This window comes from Typopeltis vanoorti, chromosome 12 (genome assembly GCF_054136105.1).
Source record: "Typopeltis vanoorti isolate ZY-2024b chromosome 12, IOZ_Tvanoo_1.0, whole genome shotgun sequence".
Taxonomy (NCBI): Eukaryota; Metazoa; Arthropoda; class Arachnida; order Uropygi; family Thelyphonidae; genus Typopeltis; species Typopeltis vanoorti.
The window spans coordinates 72810726-72830067 of NC_143560.1; the positions used below are offsets into that span (position 1 = coordinate 72810726).

At 36.6% G+C, this 19342-nt stretch overlaps 1 protein-coding gene across 2 annotated transcripts in view; it reads right to left on the reverse strand.

Moving 5' to 3' along the window:
• Positions 1-19342, reverse strand: part of LOC150100883 (uncharacterized) — a 211958-nt gene that overhangs the window by 126970 nt on the left and 65646 nt on the right. The window lies entirely within an intron of this gene.

The window sequence follows — 19342 nt, forward strand, 5'->3', positions numbered from 1 at the left end:
AGATTTCCAGTGGCATATTATATTAGTGGGGTTATGCTACAAGAAACTGAGGAGGTAAGGGATATTGGCATATCAGTGGATAGGAATTTGATGTTCAAAGGTCACATAGCAAAAATTGCAAATACAACTCGGGATAATTGCGATGTTAAAGTGAGCCATGACATCTAAGGATAAGGAAGTCATTTCGCCTCTTTATAAGACTTTGTGTGCAGATTTGGTCTCCCAGATTCCAAGGGGATAAAGAAACTGTGGAAAGGTTGCAAAGAAGAGTTACAAGGATTATATCCGGATTATGGAATTTAGATTATGAGGAGAGATTGTGAGTATGTGGATTACAGACTCTGGTTAACAGGAGAAAGAGGGATGATACGATAGAGGTGTATAAACTTTTGAATGGGCATTATAGGATATAATCTGATGAAATTTTTCATTGTATAGAAGGTGGGAAGAGAACATGGGAGCATCCATGGAACTTCAGTTTGTTCACAGCAAGAAAGGGGTAAGAGCTAGGTTTTTCTCTCACAGAACAATGAGTGAGTGAAATGGTTTGCCTTTAGTGAGCAGTGCCGTAACGAGGGCATGGAAAGAGGCACCCACCACGGGTGCAACTAGCTTTGGGGCACAAAGCGTAAAAAATAAAAATAAATAAATAGATATAAAACTGCTATTTTATATTGTAGTTTTAAATTTCGGCAATACAGCGCTTTAGACACACAAATTCTGCAACACACTGCAACTCATCTTGATTGCGTTAACAGTAAGTATTTAACATATTACATTTAAATTTTTCAAACTTTTTTGTCATTTTTGGGTTGAGGGGGCACAAGTTAGACACTTGTCACAGGCGTTTCATACCCTCGTTACTGTACTAGTAGTGAGTGCATTTAGTGTGAATGGATTTAAGGGAAGATATGACAGCTGGTTAGGGTCATATAGCCTCATTCAGTTTGGGTAATTTGGATTTATAGCCTCCATCTGCGAGTCCTTGACTTCCTGTAGTTCTCAGATAATAATAATAATAATAAAAATATTTATTTCATCACATCATGGCTTCAAGTCAATAGCAGACTTTTGATATCCCTTACATTTTATACAACAGCTAAAAAAATCAAAATCAATTTTTGAAAATTATATATCAATCTAAAACAGTGTCACTTAGCAAAACACATGTACTTGGAGCATTGCACAAGGGATTAGACAACCTTGTAATAAAATGTATTTTAAAAAAATACATTTTGTTACAAAAGTTCTGTAAGTTGGATGCTAGGCAGTACACAGAACTGAACCTGATGATGATGCATCAGGAAGCTTCCCAAACAGCCAGTGAGCTACCACTCTCTAAGGTCATACCATTGAGTCCAAGTATAGTGGTAAGCAAGAAATGCCAAAGCCATACACCAGACTGAAGACCGGTTAATTACCGGTCTTCAGTCTGGTAATTAACCATCTGTAATGTCTCAAGTGTGTAATTAACCCCTTCTCAACATAAATTCACCATGCAAGTCATCATAAACAATTTTGATAACACTACAGCAAATAATCCTTACAAAATATACAAAAATTACAACTCACCTCCCCTCCTCCCAACAAAAACCCAGCCAAAAAAATAGCATATCTATATCTGTTTCACCAAAATTTGTGGTCTAAAATCCAATATAAATGTGGATACTTGCATTTAAATCAGACCTCTTATTTTTAATAGAAGCTCAACTACTGTCCACCACTATCCATCTCAACTTTCCAAAGTGCATGACTCTTTCTACCACTAATGTGGAACTTGTGCAATTGTCAAATTTGTCATCTGATGTTACAGAATGGCAATTTTGAATCTCCTCTGGTCAAAAATTCCTTGTCACATTCAGTTGCATGCATTTGCTGTCTCCATCACTTTCCAAATTCTGATAACCACTCTGACCTTTTTCATTATTAGTCTTTGAAGCTTGATTATCTAAAATTCAAATCCCCAAACAGACATACAATTTACAATTCAAATAGCCCTCCCTTTTCATTTCCACTCATCAATATGGAAGGGATACAAAGTTATTTATTGTTAGCAACATTTTTTAACAAATTCTGTATCTGTCCACTAGAATATCTGGTAATCCTCTCCACTCCCCATCCCATAAATATATTCTAAAATACACTTTCATCTTGGTAACTATGACTATAACCTTGTCCAAATTTCATTGCGAAATGATTTCACCCTCTCAACTAATGTCTTGGGTACTTTAACAACTACAGTATTGCTAAATGGAAGATAAGCATGATTTCTTGTGCTCCATTCCATAGGCTGGCTGTTTTTTTTTTTTTCACTCTTTTGATCCAGTAATAATACTTGCTACTGTAATCTGGTGTCTATTTGCGCCTTCGAATAATGTGGACTTCTAGTTCTCCTAAGTGCACACTTAATCCTTTTTACAGAATAGCGGAACTGCATCTGATGTATACTGTCCTCTTTTACCATTGACCTTGAGGGCGGCATTGGATTGGCTTAGGATACAATAGGTTTCCTTTCACTCTATACTAAATACTAACATCAATATATTTCCGATTTCAAAGGCATTGCCCTTGAACTTAACATTTTAAGATATCTTCTGTTTGCACAATTTAGCATGTTAATTCCTCTGGGTTTTAATACATGGGCTTTTGGTATTACTTACATAGACAATTACAATATATTTCCGATTTCTACAGCATTTCCCTTGAACTTGACATATTCATATATCTTTTATTTACACAATTTATCATGCTAATTCCTCTGGGTTTTGATACATGGGTTTTTAGTGTTATTTACATATAAAATTACAAGTCTACTTTTGTGAATTTTGAATGTAACCCCTGTAAAAGTCGATGCAAATAAAAAATGGAAAAATTTACGCTCCATCGAATTTTACACTACAACTCAATAACTTACATAATTCTTACTGTAACGAAATTGGCCTTCAATTCCCATTCCACACAAAGGCCAACAATTTGGAATGTGCCAAAAATGTCCAAGAAAAGGATACAGCATACTATGAGTGGCTTGAAATCAAAACTTTAGTATTGCATTATTCCACGCATCAGCTGCTAAAAGACCTTCAATTTTTAATAAAACTTGTGTGATTATCACAATTATTATAAACAAGTAATCACAAGAATAAAGTCATTTTATTACTGCAAATATTTCAACCAGAAACTGGTCGTCATCATCAGTGCATCAGAATGATCACAAGGTGAAGCTACTACAAAGAATGCTAATCCTATTTACTGATCTGAGCCAAATGCTGGATACCACCTAGGGGATCATTACAATAAATATTATTAAAACACTTAAGGAATAGAACAACGTAGTTAAGGATATAAATTAAATTAAACTTTAATAAATATTTTCCGATATTTCGGCAATGTCACATTGCCATTTTCTAAAGGAACTTACAAAAAAGTTACGTGCACGTAGGCACTACAACACAGAAACTGGGAATGAAGAGATGAAGCTATTGTTCTCCTAACGGTCCTGATGGTGCCCTCTAGCGAGCTAAGTAGGTGTTCTTGGCCGTTGGGCTGAAGGTCTGCAGATGTAGGTCTCCCAAATTTGGGGCAGTCGCATACAACCAAATTTGTTGAGGTTTGGAGAATTTCTTAGGGCTGAGGCTGATTCCATAAAGTCTTTCAAATTTGTATTTGCTACGGTGTATCACTGTAGCTTTCTTCCACCGTATTCTGTGGCGTGTATCCAGAGCATGGTCCGCAAGCCCAGAGTGACTGTATTTGTGAAAACGGATGTAGTCCTTGTGTTCCGAAATTCTGATATTCGCTGTCCTGCCTGTTTGGCCAAAGTAAGACAGTTTACAACTGCAAGGGACCTGGTAAACACCAGGTAGGTCTAGGGGAAGTGGTTGGTCTTTAGTGGAGCGGATAAGGGATGCCAATTTTCTGTAAGGTTTGTAACAGGAGGTCAGGTCATGTTTTTTTAAGATTTTGGTAATCTTTTCCGAGGTGCCTCGGATGTAGGGAATGGTGATGGATTTAGAGTAATCCTTGTTGTGAGGGGGGGAAGGGATCTGTGGTTTGTAGGTTCTAATATTTTTTGGATTTTTTTTTTGGGGGGGGGGTAGCCATTGGCTGAGAAAGTGTTGAGGATGTGATTTAGTTCAGTGTTTAGGGCCAAGTCGTTTGAACAGATTAGTTTAGCCCTGTTGTATAGTGTTTTCACTACTCCAATCCCACCACCCCCTCTCACAACAATATGGAGTAGTGAAAACACTACTCCATATTAGTATAGTGTTTTCACTACTCCAATCCCACCCCCCCCCTCACAACAATATGGAGTAGTGAAAACACTATACAACAGGGCTAAACTAATCTGTTCAAACGACTTGGCCCTAAACACTGAACTAAATCACATCCTCAACACTTTCTGAGCCAATGGCTACCCCCCCCCAAAAAAAATCCAAAAAATATTAGAACATACAAACCACAGATCCCTTCCCCCTCCCACAACAAGGATTACTCTAAATCCATCACCATTCCCTACATCCGAGGCACCTCGGAAAAGATTACCAAAATCTTAAAAAAAACATCACCTGACCTCCTGTTAAAACCTTACAGAAAATTGGCATCGCTTATCCGCTCCACTAAAGACCAACCACTTCCCCTAGACCTACCTGGTGTTTACCGGGTCCCTTGCAGTTGTAAACTGTCTTACTTTGGCCAAACAGGCAGGAGAGTGAATATCAGAATTTCGGAACACAAGGACTACATCCGTTTTCACAAATACAGTCATTCTGGGCTTGCGGACCATGCTCTGGATACACACCACAGAATACGGTGGAAGAAAGCTACAGTGATACACCGTAGCAAATACAAATTTGAAAGACTCTTTATGGAATCAGCCTCAGCCCTAAGAAATTCTCCAAACCTCAACAAATTTGGTTGTATGCGACTGCCCCAAATTTGGGAGACCTACATCTGCAGACCTTCAGCCCAACGGCCAAGAACACCTACTTAGCCCGCTAGAGGGCACCATCAGGACTGTTAGGAGAAAAATAGCTTCATCTCTTCATTCCCAGTTTCTGTGTTGTAGTGCCTACGTGCATGTAACTTTTTTGTAAGTTCCTTTAGAAAATGGCAATGTGACATTGCCGAAATATCGGAAAATATTTATTAAAGTTTAATTTAATTTATATCCTTAACTACGTTGTTCTATTCCTTAAGTGTTTTAATAATGCATAACCAATGTATAAGCCTGTCTACGAGAATCAAAATCATCCACGGAGATACAATCGCACAAAAGGCCCGCCAATACGGTAAATTGAAATTGAAGCTGTCTAGACAATTAAATCGTCTAGCGTTCCTGAAACGCTGCCGGGATAATAAAGTAATCCCGAACTGTGTAAAATTTAAGCACCGGTTTGTGTCACAAAAAGCTCTCCGAATATATAACCACGCTAGCTACGCGAACAAATCACCAACACGCGGTCGCTCTTAGCGGACATTAATGAAGCTATTCGTGCCTTCGAAGATGAGCTTTCGCGCACTTTGAACCACGAACTTTGGTCGATTTTACATGACGTCTCATGTACCGCTGCCAAAAAAGAATTTAAAAAAATACGAGGTCGACAGATGAAAAAGTTCAAAAAATTAAAAAAGAACTCTACCGTCCTTCCAAAACCTGCTACCAACACGGTAATCAACCTTTCTTCAGTCACCCTGAAGCACTCAACGCGCTGTCACGTGGACACAACTTCGCCATTGCTCCCAATAAAATACCTAATGAGGATATTATGATCCAGATCGAGCGCAGAATCCGCCACCTTCCACATCAAGTCGCCAACAGTGTAAGACTGGATGTAGCCTGTGTCCTTTCCAAAGCAAGACCACCAAAAACCAACATATCAAACAAGGAATATAAAGCTCTACAGGAAATGAAGAATAATAAAGAATTAGTTATCACCAAAGCGGATAAGGGAAATGCAACGGTAGTACTTAACCAAAAGGACTACACAGGTAAGCTGAATGCTCTTCTATTAGATCAGGCCACTTACCTCCCTATCAATTACAATCCCACCAACTCTCAAATTGGAAAACTTCACAGGCTCCTTAAGAGAGTCACTTCTTGGCCTGTAGAAGTTACCAACAGATTAAAGCCGTTTAACTCTATACCCCCCCCCCCACGTATTTACGGACTCCCAAAAATACACAAAGAAAATGTGCCATTACGTCCCATAGTGGATGGCATTGATTCCCCCACATACAAACTAGCTAAACATTTGGCCAAAGAGCTCACACACTATACTGGCAACATCACACATAAAAAACTCAGCCCATTTCAAAGCCAACATAGAAAACCTTACACTCCAACATACTGACATAATGGTCAGCTTTGATGTGTCCTCTTTATTTACAAATGTCCCACTCAAGGAAACTTTAGAGCTAATCCAAGCTAAATTTTCTCCCGATATCTCAGCCTTATTTCAGTTCACAATGAACTCAGGCTATTTCGTTTGGCAGGGAAAATTCTACAAACAAATAGTGGGGACAGCCATGGGTTCACCACTCTCCCCACCCTTGGCCAATTTCTTTATGGAGACCTTTGAAGAAAAAGCCTTAGCCTCTGCCCCACAAAAACCAACCATATGGCTTCGCTACGTTGATGATGTGTTCGCTATTCGGCCACATGGCTCTGAAACACTTCTCTCCTTCTTAACACACTTAAACAACCAACACCCCAGAATCAAATTCACTCTGGAAAAAGAGGAAAACAACAGCCTCCCTTTCCTAGACACACTAGTCACCTGCCAGCCTAATGGATCCTTGGTTTTCTCAGTCTACAGAAAACCCACCCATACAGGCAGATACATTCACCAACAATCCCCCCCCCCCAAAAAAAAAACAACAACATGGAGTAGTGAAAACACTATACAACAGGGCTAAACTAATCTGTTCAAACGACTTGGCCCTAAACACTGAACTAAATCACATCCTCAACACTTTCTCAGCCAATGGCTACCCCCCCAAAAAAATCCAAAAAATATTAGAACCTACAAACCACAGATCCCTTCCCCCCCACAACAAGGATTACTCTAAATCCATCACCATTCCCTACATCCGAGGCACCTCGGAAAAGATTACCAAAATCTTAAAAAAACATGACCTGACCTCCTGTTACAAACCTTACAGAAAATTGGCATCCCTTATCCGCTCCACTAAAGACCAACCACTTCCCCTAGACCTACCTGGTGTTTACCAGGTCCCTTGCAGTTGTAAACTGTCTTACTTTGGCCAGACAGGCAGGACAGCGAATATCAGAATTTCGGAACACAAGGACTACATCCGTTTTCACAAATACAGTCATTCTGGGCTTGCGGACCATGCTCTGGATACACGCCACAGAATACGGTGGAAGAAAGCTACAGTGATACACCATAGCAAATACAAATTTGAAAGACTCTTTATGGAATCAGCCTCAGCCCTAAGAAATTCTCCAAACCTCAACAAATTTGGTTGTATGCGACTGCCCCAAATTTGGGAGACCTACATCTGCAGACCTTCAACCCAACGGCCAAGAACACCTACTTAGCCCGCTAGAGGGCACCATCAGGACTGTTAGGAGAACAATAGCTTTATCTCTTCGTTCCCAGTTTCTGTGTTGTAGTGCCTACGTGCACGTAACTTTTTTGTAAGTTCCTTTAGAAAATGGCAATGTGACATTGCCGAAATATCGGAAAATATTTATTAAAATTTAATTTAATTTATATCCTTAACTACGTTGTTCTATTCCTTAAGTGTTTTAATAATGCATAACCAATGTATAAGCCTGTCTACGAGAATTACAATAAATAAGATTACAATTAAGGCCTAAATTTAAAATTAAGTTATTTGAAATAAAATTTAATTACATAATGAAATGACATCATCTCCATTTGATCAATGGGCATCCACAGATGCCGTATGGTCACTCCGATGCTCGGTGATGTGCCACACCAGGAATCGCCATGCAGTCCTGTTGTATGTTTTTCTAGAAACTTCAACACTCTGAAGATCAGTCACACACACACACACACACACCATCCATCCATCTCACTGACAGTCTACCCCCTTCCTCTTGTTTCAGGAACTTTACCTTCTATTACTGTTCTGAGAATTCCTCCTTCCATCATGTATCCAAAATATTTTAACTTTCTTTTGTCAACATCCATAAGGAGCCTTAAAGTTCTACTGATCTTTTCTAACACTCATTCATTTATACACCTTTCAGTATACGATATCCTCAACAGCCTTCTCTAACATTATATCTCAAAAGCAGCCATCCTTTTCTTATCTGACTTCTTTAGGTTCCAATCTCACATTCATAAGTAGTTGTTGTTGTTGGAAAAACAACTACATCCAAAATCTTCAACTTCATTACCATCGAGATAGATCGATCCTTCCAGATTTTAGACAAGTCTCTGACTTGTTTTAGCAATTCCTAATCTTCTTCTGATGTCTTCTGAACAGCAATTCTTCACATTAATAATGAATCCCAGGTACTCAAACTTGCTGACTTCCTCAATTCTTTCTCCATTAAGGTACACTTGTTTCTCAAGAGCGTCCCTGTTTGTATTTCCTTTGAGAACCATGATCTTTGTCTTGCTAGGATTGAGTTGAAGTTCTCTGTTATTACTGATCTTGTTAACTTTATCAAGAATTTGTTCTAGTTCTTCCTTATCATTACCTCAGATTACTGATCAATCCACCACCTATCCTAATTCCTGTCTTGAGATCATCCAATGCTTCATGCATAATGTCTTTAGTATATGTACTAAACAAATGAAGAGAAAGTAAACAACCTTGTCCAACTCCCTTTCCAACCTGAAGCCAATCAGTTAATCCAACACCTGTAGGAGCAAGAAGCCACAGTACCAGTTGGCTATCAGCCTGATAGTGTGATGATGGTGAGGGGGGGAGTAGTAAAATTGATCTTTCTACCCCTGAAATTCAGTATAATGAGTGAGCATCTATTTTGAATTTAGAGTTTAAAAGCAATAGTCAAGGCGAGTTGAAAGTAAAAAAATAAATTTAAATAAATAGGCAAAAACAAAGAAACAGCAGTAATTTTAAATGCACTGTTCTTAATACACCATATTTCTTTAATTATCAACAAGGTTCTAAAAGGTTTCAGGGTGATCAGCCATCATACACGAATTCCTCACTATCAATTCCTCCTTAGGACGATAATTATGTCTATGTTACATGAACAGTTTTGGTTTTGTATAAATAAATATATAATTTATTAATAAACACAATTGTTTTAATTAATTTTGCTACATGATGTAAATAATTTTATTTATTACTAAACACAAAACTGCACAGAAGACAAACAGTGAGTTATGTGTAAATAGATAATTTTATTCATTTAAACAAAACTGCAACTGTTTACATAATACAGAGGGACTAGCAAAGAGGGGCTTTCATGTTTGATGACCACAAGATCAATAAGAAACCACGTAAATACATAATTTAACAAATACAGTGCATTTAGGAAATTCATTAATACCAACAATGTCAACTTCCTTCCTAATACAGTGGCAAACAAATGAATCTGAACAAACGGAATTTTCGTCAAGTCTTTGATTTTGGTTTGGTTTTTGTTTCAGTTCACAATAATTTTGGTTCTGGTTTTAGTTCACTATTTTGGTTGAGTGCTGCATATTTTAACTGTCTCTATGATGTTTATTAATAGTGTTGTGCATTTTTAATAGTGTAAACAAGTTGACATTCATAGTGTTTTATTCATTTTGTGTAGCTATAAAATGGATATATCTCCTAGAAAGCATTCAAAAATACATACTCTTTCTCAGCACACATCCATGATTCAAAGACAAATTGTCAATCAGTATTATGTTGGTTTGGGTACTGTTAATGCGATTTTAAAGAAGTTTAAAGAGACAGGTACCTTTTCTCCTGACAGAAAAGGAATATGTGGGCAAAAAAAAAAAGTAAAATTTACTCAAGATTGTTTATTAGTTAGGAAAAGTAAAATGAATCCAAGATTGTCTGCTGTAAATTTAAATAGACTTTGCAGCTAGTGGGATGAATGTTTCTGACATGACAGTCTGCCGAAGATTGTTGGAAACAGAGAGGACTGCCCACAGACCAAAAAAAAGACAACTGTTAATGAAGGTGATGCAGAAAAAGAGGCCCCAGTGTGAAAAGTTTACAAAGATTGAACTGTTGCAAAGTGGAAGGAGGTCATATTTTCGGATGAGAGCCATTTCTCTGCCTAAGGAGAGTGATTACTCTAAGTTTGCAAATCAGTGGCTGAGAAGACTTCTGCTGCCCACCTTCACCAAACTCCTAAACACCCAGCTAAAAAGATGTTCTGGGGTTGTTTTACACATGATGGTCCAGGTTCACTTGTGTCTGTTGATGGTATGATGAAAAGTGACCAATACATAAAAACATTGGATAAAAGAGTGATCCCACAGATCAAGAAAGAGAAAGAACTCATCTTCCAACAAGATCTCGCTCCATGCCACACTTCAAAAAAAGTGAAAGAGTTCCTCAAAAATCACAACAACCAACTGCTTCAGTGGCCAGGTAACGCTCCTGACATTAACCCAATAGAAAGTTTGTGGGCCACAGTGAAAAGAGACTTGGAAAATTAAATTACAATACAAAGGACAACTTAAAAGAATGCATTATAAAAGTATGGTTTTGAGATGCAGAAATAAGAAAAATGTGTTCTATGTTGTAGAGTCCATGCCTGAGCAAATTAATGAACTTATTAGGAACAGAGGAGCACATATAAATTATTAGGTAAAGTTGGAGTTTAATTTTTGTATTTATTTTCTTGCAAAATTAAAATTTTTCTATAAAATGTGAGTGTTTGGATTAATTTGTTTACTACTATATCTTCACTTTTAATATGATTCTGCCATTCGTGTCACCTGTTAACTTTTCTCAATTTTCTCAGAACTCTCTGGTCTCTACTGTTTGATCAACTGTTTTATTTTTAATCTAACACTCAGATATTTAAGTTAAAATGAATTTAAATGCTATCTTGTATAGAGCTAGTTTTGAACTCTAGGTTCAAAGTAAATATGGAAGTTCAAAAAACTAGGTTTCAAGCCAAACTCCAATTTGGCTTGAACCCAGCTTGTTCTACTCCAAATTTCTCTTCTGCTTTCTTGAGTTTTTCTCTTGGCAGATTATCATATGCCTTTTCCAGACTTATAAAATTGAAATTCAGAATCTTAGTATACCCTATGATTTCTGACTTGTTTATCTTAAGTAAAAATCTGATGAAGATCTTCCTGTTTGTCCAAAATAATAACCCACAAGAGTTAGGAATCTGGTAGATTCTGGATAACTGAGAGGTGAAAGTTTGTCCTTACGAGATGCAAGAAAGATGGAGATTTTTCTGATGGGAGCAAAAGGCAACAAAAATATTCAGTGCTTTTTTCAACTTTCACTATGCATTCAGTAATACCATGCACATAAGGGTTAGGAATGAGAGTTATTTCTTCTGTACTGGAAGAAGTAGAGATACCATAAGTGAGTGTTAAAAGCCTTCTTGATGAAAGAATCCTTAAAACCATTATAAAAAGGAGGATATGTTATAATTCTTTCTGTAAAAGTTCATCAGAAGACTATAAAGAATGGACATAATATATTAAAGTCTTAATAGTTCCAGCCTACACTATTCTGAAAAACTGAAAAGTGTGGGCTACTATCTGGTTGATGAAGAACTAGAAGATCTTAAAGGGCTAATGGTTTATTTACTTCTTTATCATTTAATTTAGAAAGAAACTGCTGTAATTCAGAGAAAGAGAAATTCCAAGTTGCAAAAATATTATTCATATATCTGTACCAGTGTGTAAAGTCTAGGTGAAATGTTATCAAAAGTACTTTCTTCAAAGTGTTTCATGAAAAAGTTGGCAATAGTAGGAGAAATAGGATGCACACAGTTGTTCCTTCGATTTGTTGATATGATCTGTTTTTAAAGGAGAAATAATCAGAATTATTATTATTATACAATATTTGAATGTGTTACAGAATCAAATAGCTTAACAATATCTGAAGGAATGTTAGTAAACAAGGACACATCTAAACTAATCATAATATCTGAAGTGTATAGATGAAGATCTGAAATTTTATTTTTAAAATCTCAAGCATTTTTTTTTTAAATAAGTAGCAGTTCTAGTTGAAATAGCAAGTAAATTAGATAAAAATTTAGAAATCTAAAAATTATTTAAACTTTTTTTTAAATAAGTTAAGAAATTATTGACCTTTTTTAGTTATCTAATATCAGCTACTTAGGTGGTGCTTTTTAGAATTGTCTGTTATTGTTTAATTGCCATTCTGTGATCTTTTACTAGCAATGTCTATGACACTTAAGCAAAAATTCTACATTAATAAAGTTTTTTATGTGAGTTTTCCTCAGTTTTTATAATTCTTTTCATTATGCTGATTCACAGTATTTCATTATTGAAACAAATTGGTGGGGGATATCTTAGACGAGGTAGAGGGGTGTTAGTGAATAAGTACCTGAAATTTCAGGGACATTTTTGTTAACACTGTAAGGACAGCACAGCATATTATGGCAATGATGCAGAGAACATTGAAATGTAGAAGTAAGAATGTAATGATTCTGTTGTAAAAGGCTCTGATTAGAGAGGAGTACATGGATTACTGTGCATAGATTTGATCACTGGGTTTTCAAAAGGATGAAGAGAGGTTGTAAAGGATTTGAAAATGATTGACTAAGGCAATACAGATAGAGGGATATAAACTGCAGAGTCTAGTGGATAAGACAAGGGGGGGTGGGAGGGAGGACATGGTATAACCATATAAGTTTATAAGGGTTATTACTAGATTAATGCAGATCAGATTTTTCCCAGAATGGGTGGAGACAAGAGAAGAACAAGAGGCCGTCCCTGGAAGCTGTATAAGGAAGGTGTGAGCGATAGGTTTTTTTGAATAGAGAGCTGTGGGTGGTTGGATGCCATGGAGGCTTGATAATGATGATAATAACAGACTTGCATAAATCTTAGCCAAAACTCTCAGCAGAGAAATTGCATTGTAATTCTCACATTCAGCTTTATTTCTTTTTTACAGATGAGTATTGTGAGTCCAACCATGGAGTTCTAATTTTTCTATACTTGCAGACAACTTTACCAAATGCCTTTCTAGCTAAATTTTTATGCTGCTTTCCACCAACGAAAGATTATTTGCAAATCTATAGTACATTTTGTACCACATATGGGCTAAGGATTTTTTTGCCATTTTTGTTTTTTATCAATTTTATATATTTTTTGGTATTTTTAATTTTTAATTTTTTCCATAATCCAGAAACCCTGCTCTAGAGACCAAACAAGGAACTTTTTCAAGTGACCCCAGGCCTCCAATAAGCGAGGCAGTGATATCACACCAGGTGATGATATTCATCATCCACCTAAAGATAATCACACCATCCATTCCCATGGCAGGTTTTGAACCTGCAGCCTGTTGGTTGGAGAGCAGGTATGCTAACCACTCAGCCAACAGTGGTTATTTTCTCTCCAAGATTTTATTACTCTCAAACTCATTCATTTTTTTTTCTTGAATAATATTTGCATATTTGAGTCTATTAAACTTTGATAAATTGAGATTCCTAAGAATTCTAAATTTTTCATCGTTTAACAGGAAAAACCTTGTAGGGAATATACTTGCTTCTAAGTATGTGTTGTATGCAACTAGTAAAATATAGATTACATTATTATAAAGAAAAATGATTGTGAATATTTCAAGGAAAGAATACTTACTTGAGTGTATAATGCCAGTGATACATTATAAATTAATATTATTTTATTAGAATCGATAATACATGTTTTTGTAATATGACTTGCATTAAGCTGCTGTGAACAAAAGTTCAAAGTGCGCAGGCAAGCTGACGGAAAAAAAGGTTGCCCCCAGGCAATCGCACGTCCACGACACGTGCAGAAGCGAGTGGTCAGAAAAAACAAACGATACGAAACGAGACCCAAATGGGAGAAATTATACACGTTAGGTGAGCTATGTGAGTTACGGTGATTGCCGATAGGGAAGATGATATAAAAGGGTTAGGACCCCCCCCCCCCCCAGAAGGCTTTTTACTTCTCGTCTCTCTTGGCTGGTAGTCACGTGGATTCTGGTGGGAAGACGGTTGCATGGAGGGACGTCTCTGTCCAAGAATGCTCAGAAGAAGGATCAGCGAAGAGTCCTGTCAGGAATCCTGAGGACGGTAATAGGATATGCCGCTTACGAGCTGAAAGGATCACTTCTAATCGCACGATGAAAGAACATATCTCCATTTGACTGATGAGCAATCCATGGAAAGGGCTGAGTATCTAGGCAACAGGCCTCACGGAAGCCGAATTGCCTTACGGCATCGTTATATCTGGGGTGGGCTAGTTATGCTGGAATTGTATGGACTTACCTTTGACTGGAGAAATCCATGCCATAGCACTGACTAAATAAATCAGAAGGGAGATCGATCAGAGAACGGCAATCAGAAGTTGAAGGAACAAGTATGAAGAACCAGTGTGTACGGTAACGTTGAACATTCTTTGTCTATATAATGAGATTAAGGAAAATTGAGGATTGAGGACTTTCATATAATTAAGACAGGACTGTAGCACCTTAATATTAGAACGCATCGTGAGGTAACTCCTATATGGTTAAACTAATGTGTATGTTTCTGAAAGTATTAAAAAGGTTTAGTCTGAGTAATGTGATATGATATGAAAATTAATATGAATATTGCAGTCTAGTTTTGTTAGTTTGTGCAATAACATATTGATGTTGCTTCTTGATGTCCTTACTTAATAAGGATATCTATAATTTTCTCTGATTAACATTGAAGTTTTGGATCGAGTTTCTTTGTATTGTAAATTGTATAATATGTCAAATAAACCTTTGCTATCTTTAATCCGAGTCTGAGTATTAGAATCCGATGCACCACTTGCAAAAAGATATGAACTTAAGCGGGAGAAAATAGATTTTGTTACAGGTCACGATTGCAAATCAGTAGTCATTATAGTACACTTTGAGATTACTTCTTGATTAAGACATGTTTAACTGAAACTAATAGCTTAGGTGGCGCAGCATAAAAATATAAATGTTCCTAATGCTTTAAAAGAAGTGAGATTTCAAAGACTTTGCGACGCTTGTTTTGGCTCGATCCTGAGGCATTTCCTTTGTGTTTTAGAGGTACCACATGACTCCTTAGGAAGGACCCAATGCATAGTACATATATCAATAAAATTTAAGAAAGTGGGACACAACAAGTCTACACCTTTGAAAGCTGTTCCTCTTTTATTTCTTCTTCTCAACATGAAATGGTAGGATATCTGCTATTTAGCAATATCAGATTATCTTACATTATTATTATTATTATTATTTTAATGATGGCTGATTTTGAATCAATAAATAAATAAAAAGGAAAGGATTAACTTTTATGGTTTTATTTTATAAGTAAACATTTCCTACGAAAATGCATTATTTATCTGTAAAAATGACTCACCTCTAATTTAGTTTTTTATTTCTGTAAGGTAAATTTGAGAGAAGAAAATAATGAGTTTTCCATTTCACACTATTAAAGAACTTTAGTCTTGTTTAAAACAAGCAACTGTTTTGTTTTTGTCACACCACCATGTTACTTGCCACACCGTGTAATGGTGAACTTGCACGAAGTTTCTACTTCCAAAGAGGAAGTTGAATTAGAAAATAATAGAACAGCTGTTGCATTGATTAGAACAGAGATGACATTCTAAAAAGTTGGAAATTAAAAGGAGAAATATAGTTTAAAGGAATTCTTAAGCCAAAAAAAGGTGGAAAAGAGCATAATTAAGAAACAAACAATTATTCCAAAATTAACAGATGAATTTCTTTCAAAGGATGCTAAGATGTGGTAAAAATATAAGTGATATACAGTTTCTCCTTAACACGTTCGCTGCCAACTCTGAGTATACTCATAGTTGGTATATGAACCTCACAAGCCAACTACAAATACCCTAATATGTTGATTACCGACCTCCTAAGCCAAGCACGAGTTAACCCGTAGTATAAGCACGTTAATTTAGACCCTTGGCTTGTGAATAAAGTGGAGAGCACATCTGGGGGCTTGGTAGAAGGAAAATAATTTCAGCAAAAGTATAGTATATTATAAGAGGTATTGTTGCATAAACTGTGTATTTATTAATAAATAAAACAATTTTTTGAAGTTTTTTCAATATATACATATATTTATATATGATATATCATCATCTGAGTCATCGCTAGAGTTGTCTGTAGGATTATAATTATCTTCGGAATTGGAACCAAATAATTCATTCCATTCATCATCGCTCATATTAGCATAAGTTTCTAATTCTTCATCAGTAAGCTTTCTTTTACTGGCCATGATGTAACTGAAGGTTATTATTAGGCTAATTTTAAATAATTGTAAGACTAGATGCAATAAACCTTACTGCACTGAATGTCGAACATCACCGACTCTGAACTCAAGTTACAGTCATCAGCGCATGTAAGACATAGGTGGGGGGTGATACGAGATTATTCGTAATTGGCGTATGAAACAAAATTCTATCTGATAAGCCAGCTACGAGATAACTCATACTGACCTTGTAGAAGTGAAAGTGCTTGACGTGAAATAATAAACTATGCCTGAGGAGTGTGGCAGTGAACGCATTAAGCTATAGAACAGTTTTGATAAGTGATGTGCAGCAAATTGATTCTAATTAAGCACTGCAAATCCAAATGTAATCAACTTTTTCTACTTCAAGGATAAGAAGGAACAAGGGAGAAAGAACGTTAAAATTCTCAGTTCCTGTCGAATTTTCTTGAAAAGTCGACAGGAACTGAGATGCTAAAGAAGATACGAAAGAATCCATTCTTTCTTAAGAAAGGCAGTGCACAAGTTTGTGCACTGCCTTGGTGCATTCTCATCAAATCCTGAGATCTTCAAGAGAAGAGACAAGAAATCTTGTGTGGTGTTTATGTTCTTTACGTCTGATATTAAGTTTGTGGGCACTTTTCTCTTTAGGAGGTAAGTTTTTATTTATAATGCAAATTTGTTTATAGTACTTGCAAAACAAACATTTTACACACACTATTAAAGCAATACCATAAATTTACACTAATATTAACTGTTTGGAGATACTATTTTTGTATTTTCTTTGTCTCTCATTCAGTGTCTTAAGTTACTTTATTATAATAATAATATCCAATGGTTCACTTGCCATGGTTTCAGTTACCTGAAGTCAACCCCAGCCTGAAAATATTAAATGGAAAATTCAAGAAATAATAAACAATTCATAAGTTTTAAATTGTGTGCCATTCTGAGTAGCATGATGAAGTCTCACACCATCCCACCCAGGATGTGAATCATCCCTTTGTTCAGCATATCTAAGCTGTACTGCATACACTACCTACACGTTAGTCACTTGGTGGCCATCTCGGGTAGTCATCAGTTTGACAGATATTGCAGTGATTGTGTTCAAGTAACCTTTATTTTACTTAATAATGGCCCTAAAGCGCAAGAGTAGTGATGCTGTCAATTTGGATATGCCAAAGAAGCCATAAAGTGCTTTCTTTTTAGTGAAAAACATGAAAGTTCTCGACTTCAAAATAAAAATAAAGCATAAGCATATGCTGAGGTTGCTAAAATTCCATTCACATTCAGATAACTTTTATTACAGTATATTGTTATAATTGTTCTATTTTATTATTAGTTATTGTTGTTAATTTCTTACTGTGCCTAATTTATAAATTTAACTTTATTATAGATATGTACATGTATAGGAAAAACCATAGTATATACGAGGTGATATCAAAAAGTTGAGACTAGGTATGTAACACGCTAACACATGGCAGCACAAGACTGCACGCATAGTCACAGGGAGCACCTACCTTCATAAGTCAGTGTGCCAAAAGACATCATCCTACGTACATCGGGAGCTGTGCAACTGATGCTATTCTGACCACCTGCGTTACCACATCTGCGATTTCATCATGGACAGCAAGTTAGAACAAAGAGCAAACATGAAATTCGTGTTTGAAAAACGTGAAATTCGAGGATCATTACCAGTGACGAAACTTGAGTGTACAGGTACGACATTGAGATGAAGCAACAGTCTTCACAGTGGAAGAGTCCATCTCCACGACCGAAAAAGGCGAGGCAGGTCCACAGCTCGACCAAGTGCATGCTCATCGTCTTTTTCGACATTCGCGCCATTATGTATCAAGAATTCGTCCTCAGCGGCCAGACTGCCAATAGCGAGTTCTACCACCAGGTTTTAAGGCATCTGAGGGAGGACATTTGGCAAAAGCGACCAGATCTCTGGTGCACGAAAAACTAGATGCTCCACGACAACAATGCACCCTGTCACCAAGCTCTCCTCACATGTGAGTTTCTCGCCAGAAACAACATGATCTCACATCTGCACCCACCCTACTCGGCAGATTTGGCTCCTGCAGACTTCGCCCTCTTCCCAAAGATGAAGATCCAGCTCAAAGGTCATCATTTTGACACGACTGCGGAGATCCAGTGTGAATCGCAGAAGGTGGTTGACATGCTTCAAAAAGAAGACTTCCAGGATGCATTCCAGAAGTGGCAAGAATGCCGGGAGCACTGTATTGATATGCAAGGGGACTATTTTCAAAGTGATAGTGTATAAACGTAGATAAATAAAGTAATTTCTTGTAAATAAACAGAGCTAATCTCGAAACTTTTTGATACCACCTCGTATATAGGGTTCAGTACTATACGTGTTTCAGGTATCCACGAGGGGGTTTTGGAATGTATCCCTCACAGATAAGGGGAACTACTGTGTTAACTAAAAAAGTTAAGGAACCACTCAGGCAGACTACCAGAGACAAGACATACAAAATGGCACTTCTTTTCGATAAAAAATTTATTTCTATTCTGTTCAAAACTAAATGGTAATCATTTCCTATTTCAAATTCTCTGTTCCTTGTGTCCTAAAATAGCTATCAAGAATAACATAGTCAATGAGAGTTTTCTTATTTCTCGTGTTTTCTCATGCCTGTGCATATGTTTATGCTGGAACATGATGTTAGTATTGAAGAGTGTGTTCTGAAGAGAAATTTGCAGATACTTGCTGTTATTATTAATAGTTTTGTCGATTCTTTTAAATTTTCCTAAAGCATTTCCACATGTCTGATATTCATTTCCTACTCTGCTGTTTAGATCTCCAACAATAACCAACTTTTCTCTTTTCTTCATGTCAGCTTCCTTCTCTAATGACTTGAAAAATTCCTCCACTTCTTTCTTAATAGAACTTTCTGTGGGATAACAGGCACAAATTAAGTCTTACTGTCCAATTCCTCCATTTAATGT